This window comes from Vicugna pacos, chromosome 25 (assembly GCF_048564905.1).
Source record: "Vicugna pacos chromosome 25, VicPac4, whole genome shotgun sequence".
Taxonomy (NCBI): Eukaryota; Metazoa; Chordata; class Mammalia; order Artiodactyla; family Camelidae; genus Vicugna; species Vicugna pacos.
In genome coordinates, this window is record NC_133011.1 from 14,574,814 (window position 1) to 14,589,332 (window position 14,519).

Below are 14,519 nucleotides of genomic sequence, written 5' to 3' on the forward strand. Positions count from 1 at the left end.
TGCCTCAGTCACGCTGGTCTCCAAGCTTTCACCTGCCCGGGGCTCCTGCACTAGCTCTGTCTGTCTTAACCTCCTTATTCCCCAGCAAGATGGTGGCGCTGCCTCCGAATATTCAAGAGACACAGTAAAGTCTCTCTAAACAAAAGAGGTTCTCCTCTTCCGTGGGATGCTCCCTTCTCTGTGAAATAGAAAGGGTAGTAGTACCTTATTTTATTTCATCCTTCTGCAGTGGAAGTACAGGGCAGTCTGTAGTTAGAGAGGTAGATAAGTAGGATCAGACTGTGGAGGAAATTTACATACAGCCTGATAAGAAATGTAGATTTTATCCAAACATTGTAAAGTTTTAACCTGAAGAATGGCATGGTTAGAATTGCACTTCAGTGAATTCACTTTGTTAGTGGTATGGAGAATAGATTCAAGGATGATGTATGGGCAAGAGTAGAGGCTAATTTATTTTTCTTTTACCCAGCGACAGCCCCCACCCACCAAAGGCAGAATGTTTGAGGGTCTCTGGTCTCCTTCCCATCCCCTTAGCCTCTTCTGACACAGAAATGCCAATTAGTTTTGCTAAGATTTCTTTTACTGAAGCATCGTCACTTTACAGTGTTGTGTCAATTGCTGGTGTCCAGCATAATGTTTCAGTCATACATATACATACATATATTTGTTTTCATATTCCTTTTCATTATAGATATTGAATATAGGTCCCTGTGCTATAAATTTTTCCACCGCTAGAGGTGGGAGAGTGGAGAGGCACCCCAGCCTCTAAGAATGGTTACTGTGGTGACAGCTAGGGTAACTTAAATGCTCCACCCATCCTCCTCCCAAGAAAGATAACGGCTCATACTGACTGTGCCAGATTCTAGGCACTGGGTGGCTGCTCTTGCTTTCTGCCAGCTCTCCCCCCAGGCCCTGCCCACAGGAACCCAATTCACAAATTTCACAAATTGGATCTAGGGATTTATGGTTCCAGGCCAGGAGCAAGTGCACCTGACAGGCTGGGGAAGTGCAGAAGTCTAGGTAAGAGATGACTGAAACCTACTCTAAGATGGCAGTTGTAAAGTTGGAAGGGAGGGCGTAAGTACTACAGGGGAAATTAAGAGGTGGAATTGATATGAGCTGGTCACAATGAGATGTTCGGTGTGAAAGAAATAAAGGCATTCAGGATAAACATAGGCTTTTTGGCTTGGGTTTATAGGTAGGTGATGGTTTCATTCACGAAGAATAAAAATACTAAAGGGAACAAGCTTGAGGATTGGACAAATAAACTTAAGTTTTGGATATATTAACTTGGAGATACCTGTGGGGCATCCAGGGTAAGTTATCCTGCAGACAGGAACTGGAGGTCAGGAGAAAGGTCTGGGCTCTTACATAGATGACGGCTTCATTTTGGATCCTGGAGACTAAGTTGTGCCAAGTCACTGAGCCAATAAAAGTTACAAGGGGTTCAAAGTCAGGCACCCTGATTCCAGAATCAGGGCTGGTCATGACTGTGCTCAAACACAAATTCCTTTCCTCCTCCTCGCTCTGCACCCCCACCGTGAAGGACAGGGCTTCAGAGGCTTGTGACAGCACTCTCTAAACCAGCCTCTTAGGAAGATCTAAATATAGAGTTCCTGACTTTCTGTCTGATCCTGTAAGACTCCTTTCTTTAGTAGCCAAGTGTCTCTATGTGACCCGATGGAGGTATTAGCTAACTCTATGGTGGTAACGATTTTGTAATATATGTGTATCCCATCAACATTTGTTGTACACCTTAAACTTACATTGCTATATGTCACATCGCAGTAAGGCTGGGGAAAAGAAGTGTCTTTAAAAAGTAGTCTACACTCCTTAATTTATGACCTCCTGTTCACTTCTTAACTCTTTCAAACTCACAATTCTGGCTTCTTCCCACAAACTCAATTTAGTAAAGGTCCCAGATGACATCCTCATTGCCAAACCCAAGGGAGATCTTTAGTTCTCACTTATTTAAACTTTCTATAGCATCTTGTGTACATCCTCTTCCGTGTGTGTGTGCATGTGAATATGTGTATGTGCTGAGGGAAAGAGAGATTTATGACAGAAAGAGAAGATTTGGAAAACCAAAAAGGAAATAGTCCATCATAATTATACCCGACTCAGACAGTTTACTCACTGGCATGCAGGAACGTAATGTACAGAATTGCAATTTACTCCAAATCCTGAAACTTTGGTTGCACTACAGGTAAATTTTTTTAGGCCTCTCAGATTCTATCTTTAATTAGGTAGGACACAAACTGCAGACCCTGACATACGTGTAATGACTGCTAAATCTAGCTAAGATTGGCCAGAATCTATCTGGCAGAAAGTCAAGAGGAATGCTGAGAAAGCTTGGCAGTGATGGGTTGCAGAAAGATTTTGCAAAAATACATTTTCTGAAGGAAGAGATTCAGCCAGTAGTGAAACTGTTGGATGGCTTGTTTGCTATAGTGAGCGTCCAAATCTGGTGTCAGGACTGGCAATAAAAATCCTCCTAAACGTTGACTTTAAAAAGCAGTGGAATTTAAAGAGGCAGTGAGGGTCTACAAAGGGTACAAATACATGGGCCATCTTTGCAGGAAGCAGTCAGATCTCTATGGTAGCAATAGAAGGTTCTTCAGATCCAAACACCTGAAAGCTACTCTGGTCTGTTCTGTTTCCTCATGGGAACTTTTTAAAATGCCTCATCCAGAAAAATTCAACTCATTTAATGATGTTAAAAAAGTTTCCAAATAGTGCAATATCAACCCAAAGACACTTTAAGAAAAATATGAGGAAAAGGAAGATAAACTTATTAACAAAGAACACTCACCAGAAAAAAGCTGCCACAGAACAGGTGAAAAAGTGAATCTTCAGCCAAAAAACTTCAAGACAAAGAAACATCACCTCTCTGAAGAAGGGAGCACACAAAGCAGATATAATAATTCATGGGAGAGATGGCAAGACACCTATCGAAGACAAAGACTAGAGAAAAGCTACTAGAGGGAGAAAACTGGGAAGAGAAGAGGTAGATCTGTTAGTATTTACAAAGATTATGGATGTGTACTTGGAAAACATGAGAACCAGTCAATACACAGGAAAAATGTTTGGAACTATAAAGCAGAATCATCTTCCTAGTATATAAAATCACACAGAAATCAATGAAAAGAAAAGGCCAACTTCCCAGTCAAAAATTAGGCCAAAATAGAAAAGAAAATTGGAAAATAAATACAAATGGCAATGAATCACATGAGACAATATTCACCCTTATTCAAATAAGACCAATTAAAATTTAAGATTACATAGGATTTTTTTTTTTTTTGCTCATCCTAATGGCCAAAACCTTTGTAAGTAAATGAATGTCACCTCGCTTTACTAGCAACCTGTGGGAAACAAGCACTGTGCGTCACTGTTTTGGGACAAACTGATCAGTAAAGCCTCAGTGGTGGGCAATTTGGCAATATTTGTTAAAATCACGTATTCATACAGCTTTCAACCCAGAAATTCCTCTTCTGGGAAATTATTAGAGTAAAATGATATTTGTATAAAGTTACATATTACAACATTTTTCAGAATAGCAGAAGATTAAAAACCACCTAAATGTCCATCATAGAGAAACAGTTAAATAAATTACTGTGTACCCACACACAGATAATCTTCTTGGTAGTACAAAAATAAATAAATATGGAAACTCTCCACCAAAGTTATCTGATAAAAAGCTCTAAGATACATTAAATGAAAAAAGATCTTTTGTAGTATTGAAAATAAGAATGTATGTTGAAATTTGCTGCTACGTTTGTAAAGAAACTCCTGAAAGACTGGGAAAAATCTAACAGCAGAGGTGGAGGTAGAAGAATTTGCTTGACTAACTTCCTTCACTTCTTTAAGGCTTTGCTCAAGTCTCCCCTTCTGGGAGAAGCTTATGTGGACGGCTCAGCCCAGCTGAGCAGGAAGGCTATGAGGACAATTTTTTTCATTTCATTTACTGCCGTAGCCCAGGCCCTGAGAATGGCACACACAATCGACACTCAGTAAATATTTGGTCAATGAATGTGTGGACGATGGAGGGGGGAGATGTCACTGCATTCCTTTGTATGTTTTAATAATGAATTTATTTTAAAGGTAAATTAAAAGAGGGAACGATAGAAGGGTCTCCAATTTATTCTCATTTTCTCTAGTTCAGAATTTATAGGAATCCAGCTCCATTTCCATGACTGTTTTGATTAGATAAGGGCTGAAAACATCTGATTGTTCTGAGTATCCTGGGCCTCCTCTGTCTCCCCCAAATGAAGGCAGGTTTCCTGAGCCATCTTCTCTTCCACAGGTCTGAGATGACTTCGTCTGATCTGCCCTCCGGGAGGGACTGACTTGCCACCACTTTGTGTGCAGGCTCTGAGTGATTCCAGGCTTGCAGTCTCTACCGTCTCCACCTGCCATGGTCCAAATCAACCAACACTCACTGAACTACAGGTAAGTATCAGGAGTGAGAGAGCTATGGAGATAAACCAGGTGGTGTCTCAGGGCAGGTGTGTGTTCAGAGGTTCAGGCACACGTGATAATTCCAGGGGCCTCCACAAAGTTATTAACTTCACGATTTGTTTTGTCTGAGTCTGTGTTATTTTGCTAGGACCGTTGTAACAAATTGCTGCTAACGTGGTTTAAATCGGAAGTTTATTCTCTGACAGTTCTGGTGTCCAGAAGTCAGAAATCAGGATGTCAGCCTGGTTATCCTCCCTCTGAAGGCTGCAGGGGAGAATCCTTCCTTGCCTCCTGGGGGGCGCTGCCAGCTCCTGGGGGCTCCAGGCTTCCCTGGCTTGTGACAGCACCACTCTACTCTCTGCCTCTGTCCTTTCCTCTGTGTCTGTGTCTTTTCCTCCTCTTTCTATGTCAGATTGCCCTCTGCCTGCCTTGTCATGGGATATAGGGCCCACCTGGATAATCCAGGATGAGTGCATCTCACGTTCCTCAAATTAATTACATCTGCGAAGACCCCTTTCCCAAATAATGTCAAATTCACAGATTCCAGGGGTTAGGATGTGGACACGTATTCTGGGGGGCCGCCATTCAACCCACTACCGTCTTGCAGTGTTTTCGTCCTGTATTGGCATCCTACTGTGCTTTTAGTCTTCTCTGTATTGTATAGGCTGACTGTGGATCAAAGTCAGCTTTGTTTACCAGCTAGCTGTGTGACCTTTGGGTGTGTCATCTAACTTCCTTCTGCCTGCGTTCTCTGTCCAAATGGGAAGTGTGAATATGCATTGGACAGGATTGTTATGAAGAGTAAGTGGGGCATGGAATGGAAGGTGATTAGCACAGCTCAGTGAACACGGGAAGAACCGATTTCACTGTGTTTAGCGTGCGTGACAGCAGGGAACGGACGGACATCAGCTTGTCAAGGAGGTATTTCTCTCTCCTTTTATCTCCACCTGCCTTAGTCTTCCCAGAGCTGGGCAAGCACTGGAGACTTGCTCCAATCTCAGAACAAGGGCTTTGCTTTGAAAGCCTTGCAGCTAGCTGGCCGACAACTGGAAATTCGCTATTTTAAGTTTTAGGTCACTGGCCGGAGGTCTGAGTTATGTTAATTTCAGAGCACACTGACAGGCTTATCTGCAGATTTCTTTCGTTTTTTTCAAATAGAGATGGGAGCTTACTCAAAGAGGCAAAGGCAGCTGGGTGGGGAGGTATCTTGTTTAACATCTCTCTGTCATTTAACACCACTTGTACCACACAGGGAGGAGGAGAGGCTGCCTGAGAGCTAAATTTAAGTTGTAAGGGTCTAAGGCGTGTCTTAAAAAGAAGACAGATAACAGCTTCCTGTCTGGAAAGATTACCAAAAAAGACATTTTAATATAACGTTTCTTTACTCTTTTGGTGAGAATGATCCCGCCCCCACTGAAGTCCAGGCAGAGTTATTTGTAGTTTTTTAAGTGAGATGTTTTAAAGCCTTGTAAGTCTTTTCTTCAGAGTAAATATTTATTCCCTTGAAACACTGAGGAGTGTCCGAAACCTGTACTATCTATCTTTTTCTTTAAAAGGAAAAGATTTCTCTGGTAAAACACACTTTGGTCAAATAAAAATATCCTTGGAGGCCCAATTTATAAGACAAGTAAAGGAAAAACTTGTCTCATTTAGAGAAGGGAGGTGATGGTTGAGAACCTAGGGTAACACTCGGCCAACACCCCTCAGCAGGCAAAACAGGGAAGCTGGACCAGACCTAAGTCCCTCCCAGGGGTCACCCTTAGCCAGGGCAGACTGTCACCTGCCTGAGGAAGGGGATGGAGGACACGGGGGGCCAGCCAGAAGGTGTCTGAAGCTTTCATTCGAAGGTCAGCCTGCCTGTAGTAAAGCTTTTTCCTGTAAACCACATAGATGCGAAAAGAGGTCATCGGATGCTAACTACATTGAATAGCTCAGGGTTCCAAGGATAAATGTGGAACCAAAATAAAAGCAGACCTGTTGTTGACAACAACTTTACATGCAGTCCTGGAAGATTTCACAGGTGTGGTGACGTGGCTAAGAGCATGGGGCCAGGAGCTCAATCTGCTGGTTTCTACCCCCAGCTTTATGGGGTCTTGGTGGTCCCCAGACTGGCCCATAGCATCAGCATCCCCTGGGAGCTTGTTGGAAATGCAGACTCTCAGGGCCTCTCCCGGACTTACTGAATCAGAATCTGTATTTAACAAGATCGCCAGGTGACGTACACTGAAGTTGCAGAAGCCCCGGCAGACAGACCCTGGGTGGCCCCCAGTAATCCCACCTCCTGTTGTCCCAGCCTTTGTGTAATCCCCTCCCCTTGTGTGTGGATGGGACTTGGTGATGGTGAAGAGATTTTGTAGATATAATTAACATCTCAAATGAGTTGATTCAGAGTTAAAAAGGAGAGTACTCTGAGTGAGCCTGCCTCTCTTACAGGAGGAGAACCTTCCCTGGTGTGAGAGACTCTCCCTGTGGGCTGGATGACGTAAGTGGCCATGGAGAAGCCATGTGGCCAGGAACTGCAGGTGGCAGCGAGGACCCAAGGGTGGCCTCCAGCCAAAAGCCAGATGAAAGGGAGACCCTCCAGCATACAGATGCAAAGGATGATCTCTACCAACCACCTGGATGACCTTGGCTGCAGATTCTTCCCCAGCTGTGCCTCACAATGAGAATGCAGCCCAGCTAACACCTTGACTGCAGCCTTATAAGATGCTGAGTGAAGGACCGTTAGGACGTGCCTGGACTCTTCAACAGAAACTGTAAGTGAATAACTGTGTATTGTTTTAAGCTGTTAAATTTGTGGTGTTTTATTACACAGCAAGAGGAAGCCAGTACATCTAGGGCAATTTATTTATCCACCGTTAGTTTGCCTAAATATAAAAAGGGGATAAAAACAGTACTAACTATGGGATTACTGTACAGATTAAGGAGTAATATGTGTAAAGTGCTTAAAACTGTGATTGGTAAGACATGGCAAATGCTAAGCAAAATATTGTGTTATTATAGCATATAACTGATATAGGTAATTACATGCTTATAATGCCCTACTTTTTGAAAACTACTTCTTAATGGGGCTGAAGCAGGATGGACAAAGTGGATGATGGTCAAGGAATGATGTAGCTTATTGTATGAGCTTCCGGGACATGCCAAGTGTGTCTTTTGAATTTGCTTTAGTAATAATATAGTTAAGTGCTCTGCAGTCTACGTTGCTTCTTGTGTTAAGTTTATTCAAGCATCTCCTGGTTACAACCCAAAGTGGAAGAACCTGTACCTTCCCTCCATTTGACAAACAGTAAGTGGAGCTGTGGAGGAAATGATTTGTCCACGTTGTAGAACTGAAATCTAGCATCTTGATTCAAGGCCAGGTGCTCAAAAACTCAAGCTATTTGCTGTGTGGCTCAGGACAGGTTCGGGTAGAAGACGGGCTATATTAAATGATCATTTCTCAGTGCAAATCTCAGCACTTGCTTCTCTCGGCACTTGCTTTTCTCTTGTGCCTGCCCTTCCTCACCTGCCGATCAGTAAACCGTCCATTTTTTCCCCTTTGACTGAAACTTTGTTTAAGACTTGCAAAAGGTTACTTCTGACAACACACCATCTCCTGCGGGTATAAACAACGCAAAGGCCATAGCAGGTCCTGAGGCTTTGAGTGGCAGCATGCCTGCTGTTATGACAATAAAATTAGAATGGGAGATGAATTATACCCTTTCTTCTGACACTTAATTTTCTTTAAGCCCCTGCGTGAAATTTCATGTGCAATGCAATTTCGAGCACTTTCTGGGTCTCCCTGTCATTCTTTGTCAATGCCTGTGTTACTTTCTCATTGGAATGACCTTGTATGTTGTATTTAAAATACTGTTCAGATATTTTAAATTATACTACCCTTTCAGGAGACTTGTACCCGGCAGCCGCCTGTTATATTGCTTTTTGTTTTGAAGCTCAATATGCATTCAGGAGTGTTTTTTGTTCTGCTTTACCAAAGACACTCACATGTGGTTCTTGGCAAATACCACAGATGGGGGTCACTCTGTAATTGAACTTTCATAAATCATCCTCTGCTACGTGCAACCAAATTCCCACAACCCTTTCTTCCCACAGAAATATTTTCTAAGCCTCTAAAGGATGAGATAAAGAAACAGGTTTATCTCCCTCAGAACATGTTTTACTTTTCATTCCTTTATCAACTGAGGGTTTAGGTTTTGTGGATAAAGCAAACATGCTATTCTCAAGTTAGCTGCTGAGGAGGTGGTTGAGTGATGAAAATTGTGTGTGTCCTCGGATATTCATGGTAATATTTTAGAGGATATACATATATTCAATTGAATATATATATATATATTAATTCATCAATTATAAACTTGATGGTTGTGAGTCATTTCTTAATTAATATACCGACATCTGCATTCACATAAATATTTCTGTCCTTGTATTAGGATTTATAATATGCTTTAACCCTAAGATGCCAACGTCATTAACTTTTTCTTTTTGTGGTAAAAAAAAAACAGGAGAAGATTATATTTTTAACCCAATCAAAAATATTTGACTTAGGGATAGTGAAGGAGTGAACATAAATGTTCCTTTAGAATATTATTAGGGGTTGACAATATCTAAATAACATCAACACAATACACCAACAGTGATGATGATGACAGTTGCATCGCCTTTTAAATCTGAACCTCGCTGCGACAGCATATGTGCATTTTTAATGACTGTATTGGGAAAGTTACAGGGCAAAACTTTAAGAATATTTCAAAGACACACAGTACTAGAGACTAATAAAGATATTTTTAGCTGACAGATTTTCCTTCAGAAAGCTTTCATAGTCACTGTGTTTTCATGGTGTCTTGAGTGAGGCTGGAAAAAACTATTTTACACAAGAAAACCAAGGCAATGAGATTACACAGTTGCATGAGAAACACAGCAAAGGTGTGGGACATCTAGGTCAGATCGCACTTGCCTTCTGTTGTGTCCTGTAGCGAGCAGTTGGGAGCAGAGCAGTTTACAAGCAGGAAGAGTGTGATGCAGGCTGCCCGGACAGCTAGTGTGTAGTGCGGCTGCTAGGATGCTGAGATGTTCATGTGAGCAGCTGGGCTGGCCCAGCTCACCTCCATCCCAGCAACCTCTAGGCACCCCCAATCCAGCAACCAGAGGATTAACAGCTGGCACACAGAGGGACTGTGAAGACCCAGATTCAATTCAGTTCTCAGGCTGTCCCTGTGGTTCAAGAGTTTGGATGTTGCCCACGGATAAAGTTGTTTTATCAGTCATTTTGATGCTAGTGCTGTTCCAGTGGCTGAAGTGACCTGGAGTTGTCTTAACAAGGATCGTCATCTGTCTTCTCTTCTTGGTGGTGCAGTGTGTTACATCTTCATCTCAGACTCTAAAGATGTCGGTTAACCTGCCTCTGCTCTGCAGAGTTCCAACCTGGAAAGCTACAGCATGTGGTCTGTTATTTGGGAATCTGAACACCTTAATGGAGCTGCTAAAATACTCTGGGGCTGAGGCAGGGAAGAGGGAGAAAAAAGAAACGGGGTCCCTACGAATGCTTTAAAGCAGGAATCTGAGGACAGCAGGAGCGTTTTCAGAACGACTTCTTAGAGGACGCCAGGATTTGGCTACGTTGCCGCGAATTTTGCCGGTTAGGATAAGCTGGCTTCAAACACAGGAATAAAGCAAGAGTTTGTGATCTTCCTTTGGAAGATAAAGACAGTCTGTGAATTGAGTTAAATAAACTCATGAGTTGTTTTTCTTTAAATGAGGGAGGAAGAGAAACAGAAGTTTGAAATATCTGTAAATGACCAGGCTAATCTTTCCGTAGCAATGACAAGATCAGGTTAAAGCAACATTTCATGCAGTAGAGAGCCACCTCACGTTTCCAACGTTATCTCCATGTCTCCAATGTCAAGACTAGTTCTTAGAGGAGACTGAAGACTAAAAATTTACATGTTATTATCTGTTTCAAAGGCTGTTCAAAAATTCTGTCTTAGCGCAGGTTAAGCTCAACCCTGATCTTGCATGAAGTCAAATTGACTGTTTCCCCTTTATGACCTTAACTCGTTGGCATTCCTAAGCCTCAGTTTCCAAGTAAAGCTTTCTTCTAGTTACTGGTGGTCAGCCCACATCCACAAGGTGCATATATTGCTGACTGACAACCAATTTTATTTTGCTTTTTTCCAGAGCCATGTGTTCTCTGATTTAGCATGAAATGCACCCCACCTCCCCCACCGCTGCCAATTGCCTTTCCCTCCCCACTCTGGTGGCTTTCTGGCTCCCATCATGGAATGCTGTTAGTGAAATTCTGTGTTTTCTGATACAGAGACAGGCCGGAAGATCATAGCCCAAGTTTTCAGTCATCTTGACTGGACTATGTGATCTCATTTTTCCCTCTGGTTATGCTTTCCCCCTGGGCTTGGCTTTCAGAAAAACCTCGGTTGTATCTTAGTCCAAATATTCAGCTGAGTTGCTTGACTCTTCTATTTTGTAGAGTCTCTCGGGGTGAATCGGGCTCTCAGCTGCCACCTTTCACAAGTCGTCGCTGCAGGCAGAACATGTCCTTGTTCACCGCTTTTCCAGCCTCCGGTTCTGCTCAGCAGGCAGCTATGTTCTGGTTGTGAAAGGTAGCCTTCTAACAGACCTAATGTTTATTGCACCAAAAGCAGCCTCTGGGGCTAACCTACAATCAGAGTGAGCCTCAATCAAACATTTTCTGTACCTGCCTAAGCGTGCCAAGACCTTGTGATTCGAAATGTTGATAGAGTGGGATTTATACTCACTCAGGCTCCTGAACGCCTTTGGCGCTCTCAGCTTATACTTGGGACATTCATGAAATATGGAAAGGAAACAGCAGTGAAGTGGATGTTATAGGATAATTCAAAATATATAAGCCAAGATCTGTGTTAGAGTTGAGTTCCTTTGGCTAAATTAACATTTTAAAGTGCATTTAAATGAAAGTAGCTCTTGATTTTAAAGCAACTAGGCATAGATTTACATGAAAAACAGGTATAAATAAAATCGGACAAAATTTTACATGGTAATAAAGGGTTAACCATTAACCTACTATGTTTTAGTCCCTTACAGGATCTAAAGTATAAATAAATATTTGGGCAGATTTTTAAAAATTTGATTCCAGGTTCTCAGTTTTCCTTCTCCAGAAGTCAACTTATTTCTTAATTAAAGCAGCTCTCCTTGTCCTGAGAATTACCCTAGGTAATCCGTATAGCAATCTAATGTGATTCTCTCCCACTTCACCTAGTACTCTGATCCACGCCACCACTTACCTGTCCTTCTAACTTGCCTCCCCGTCTTTCCGCCCCTTGTCCAATCCTCACTTCACATGCTACTATTTGACCTCTCTTTTAGATCTTTCTCTTCTTACTCATTGAAATCAATGTGTTCCTAGAGAGCAGAACCCAGTTAACCAGTGTCATAACAATATTAATCATGTCTAACACATGAGTGTTGGTGGTTTCAGCAAATTCACCGAGTCTGTTTAGTTGGGAAAGCAAAAGCAAGGGATTTAGCTCTTGGAATACAGTCGTCCTTTGGTACCCGCAGGGGATTGGTTCCAAGACCTCCAGGGATCCCAAACTCCACGGATGCTCAAGTCCTTTATGTAAAATGGCTTAGTATTTGCATATAACCTATGCAATCCTTCCATGTATTTACATTGTCTCTGTTACTGATAATACCTCAAACACACTGCTGTATAAATAGTTGTCAATACAATGTAAATGCTGTGTTAACAGTTGCTGGTGCATGACAAGTTCAAGTTTTGCTTTTTGAAACATTCTGGAATTTTTTCCCCAAGTGTTTTTGATCAGTGGTGAGTTGAATCTGCGGATGTGGAACCTGTGGGTACAGAGGACCCCCTGGACTCATTATTGGTGTGCTCTCTAGAAACACAGCCACCGTGTCGGGAGAAGCCCAAGTCGAGTGGATTGGCTGTATGCAGGCACTTTAATCAGGAGTTGACAGCTGAGCTCCCGGTCAGTAGCCGGGTCTGCAGCTCGCTGGAGAGGTTAGACAGCTCCAGCCTCGGCAGCCGTGTGATGGCACCTACATGAGGGACTGTCAAAGGGCACCTCCCAGAGGACCCTGGTCATCCTGCAGAACCCTTTTCCAGATGGCAAAAGTGTCTCAATTTTTAACAGGGTAAAGATGCTCTGAATGTTGCAGTTTTGTTAAGACTCCTTATAGACCCTTCAAGTAAATAAGTCTTCTCAGAATCTTACAGTCATTGTCTTACCTATAATTACCCAATAAAATACAGGCTACAATATTTGGCAACATTTGTACTAAAACTTTGTTTATTGTTTACCTGACAATCTAATTTAACTGGACCTCTTTTTTATTTGCTGCACTTGGCAACCTAGCGTACCTGAATCTCTCCCCAGTGTTGAAAGGGGCCAGTTTCAAAGAGACTGCTTATCTTCCCAAGCCATGCTTCATTCCTTGGCTACTTATTGGATCAATACAGGAAGATCCCTAGATCGATCAAATCCACTTATTAAAATGCTGTAAACCTTTCCCCAAGCTCCTCGAAGCAATATTCATTCCCATCACTCTCAAAACCATTATCAAATATGTAACTCAACCTTATGAAACAAATCCAAAAGCAAACTAGAACTTGGACTTAGGAAAAAAATCAATGGCAAATAAAAATGCACTTTGAATAAAACAAAGCATTACTCATTTGGGTTTGTCTCTGAAGGGTACAATGAAAGAAAAAGGAACCAAAGAATTTGGATGATTTTCAGCGACAAAAAAAGATCTTAAGGTTCATGGAAGATTAATACCAATAATATTTAATTTTTGGATACTGATTCATGGTTTACAAAAATTCCCATATTATCTAATTTGAGCTTCATAAGGTCCTACATGAAGTTGAAAAGCAACAGATCATTTTTCAATCCTACGGACATTAACACTGACTGGCATTCGATGCACTGTTGTTCAGTTGAAAAATCGATTCCATTTGCCCAGAAAGAAACTGAGGTTTTGAGAAATCACTTTAACTGCCCGTTGCCAGGATTCAATAACATGTGAAAAAGCCAGGACTTGAACATGGTATTCTCACTCTTGTTTAAGTGGTTTTCCACTGTGCCATGCAAACTCTGAAAATGCTGTGACTGAGGAAAATCAGTTTAAAAAGTAAGCAAAGATAAACAGCATCATAGGTGAGGAGGCTGCTGATTCAGCCGATGTGACTGAGCACCTGTTACATCATCACTGCTCTAAGCACGTCACACGCGGCACTGAGCTAAGTGGTTTTGCATACGTTTCCTCGCTTCACAAGAACCATCAGTAACAGCTAATGCAGAATCCACATATTTAAATCTACAAAGCCAAGAGTATCAAAATAAGTTTAAGAGTTGCAGAGCAGTTCAGTAAATGCCAAACTGTAAATCCATTTCGTCATTCAGCGCATGCTTACTGAGTACCGGTTATGTATCAGCCACTCTGGTTAAGTTCTAAGAATGCAGGTGTGGCCCTGCTGTCTCCGAGTTTTGAGTGCAGTGCTTGATGAACAGAAAGGAGCTCATGCACTGAGACTGCTACACCGTATTCACTGCAGAGCGCCTTACGTCGTCTAGGGAGTCTTATTTTAGACAAATTCTAACAAGCTCAGCTGTCCGTTCTCCCTTCGGCCACACCTTGGAAATGGCGATGAGGAAGACACGTTTCTAGCACTAGGACGCCACAGCTGACCGTCTGGCAGCGGAGGAGAACACCATAGACACCACTCCGATTGCAAGTGATTTGGAAGTCATCTGATATATTTGCCAAACGTCCATGCAAGCCCCAGTGGGTTATAAGCCCTGAGACTGACACTGATCTTTGACATATTAATTTAGTTGATTTTTTTTTAACCTGTGACCCAGATATGTATCCTAACTAAGCTACTAAATAAAATGCTGCATTTTGGAAACATTTATCAAAGTAACATATACTTAAAACACTTATCTGGAAAATTTTCCTATGTCGAACACCTTGTTCTATGACAATGTTAAACAAGACAGTATTATGTTAGGACACTAAAAAGCAATTATGTGGATAAAGCAATG

The 14,519-nt window shown here is 42.0% G+C and overlaps 1 protein-coding gene across 7 annotated transcripts in view; it reads right to left on the minus strand.

Annotated features, from left to right (window-relative positions):
* The window catches only part of ABRA (actin binding Rho activating protein), a 31,221-nt gene that overhangs the window by 13,904 nt on the left and 2,798 nt on the right, over positions 1-14,519 (minus strand). For 2 of the 7 annotated variants that reach the window (XR_012064151.1, XR_012064150.1), the window contains one exon: positions 9,222-9,887. The exons of the other annotated variants lie outside the window; for them this stretch is intronic. The gene's annotated coding sequence lies outside the window, so the exon portion shown is untranslated. Of the gene's footprint in view, positions 1-9,221; positions 9,888-14,519 lie in introns of those variants that run through there. 7 annotated transcript variants of the gene reach the window in all.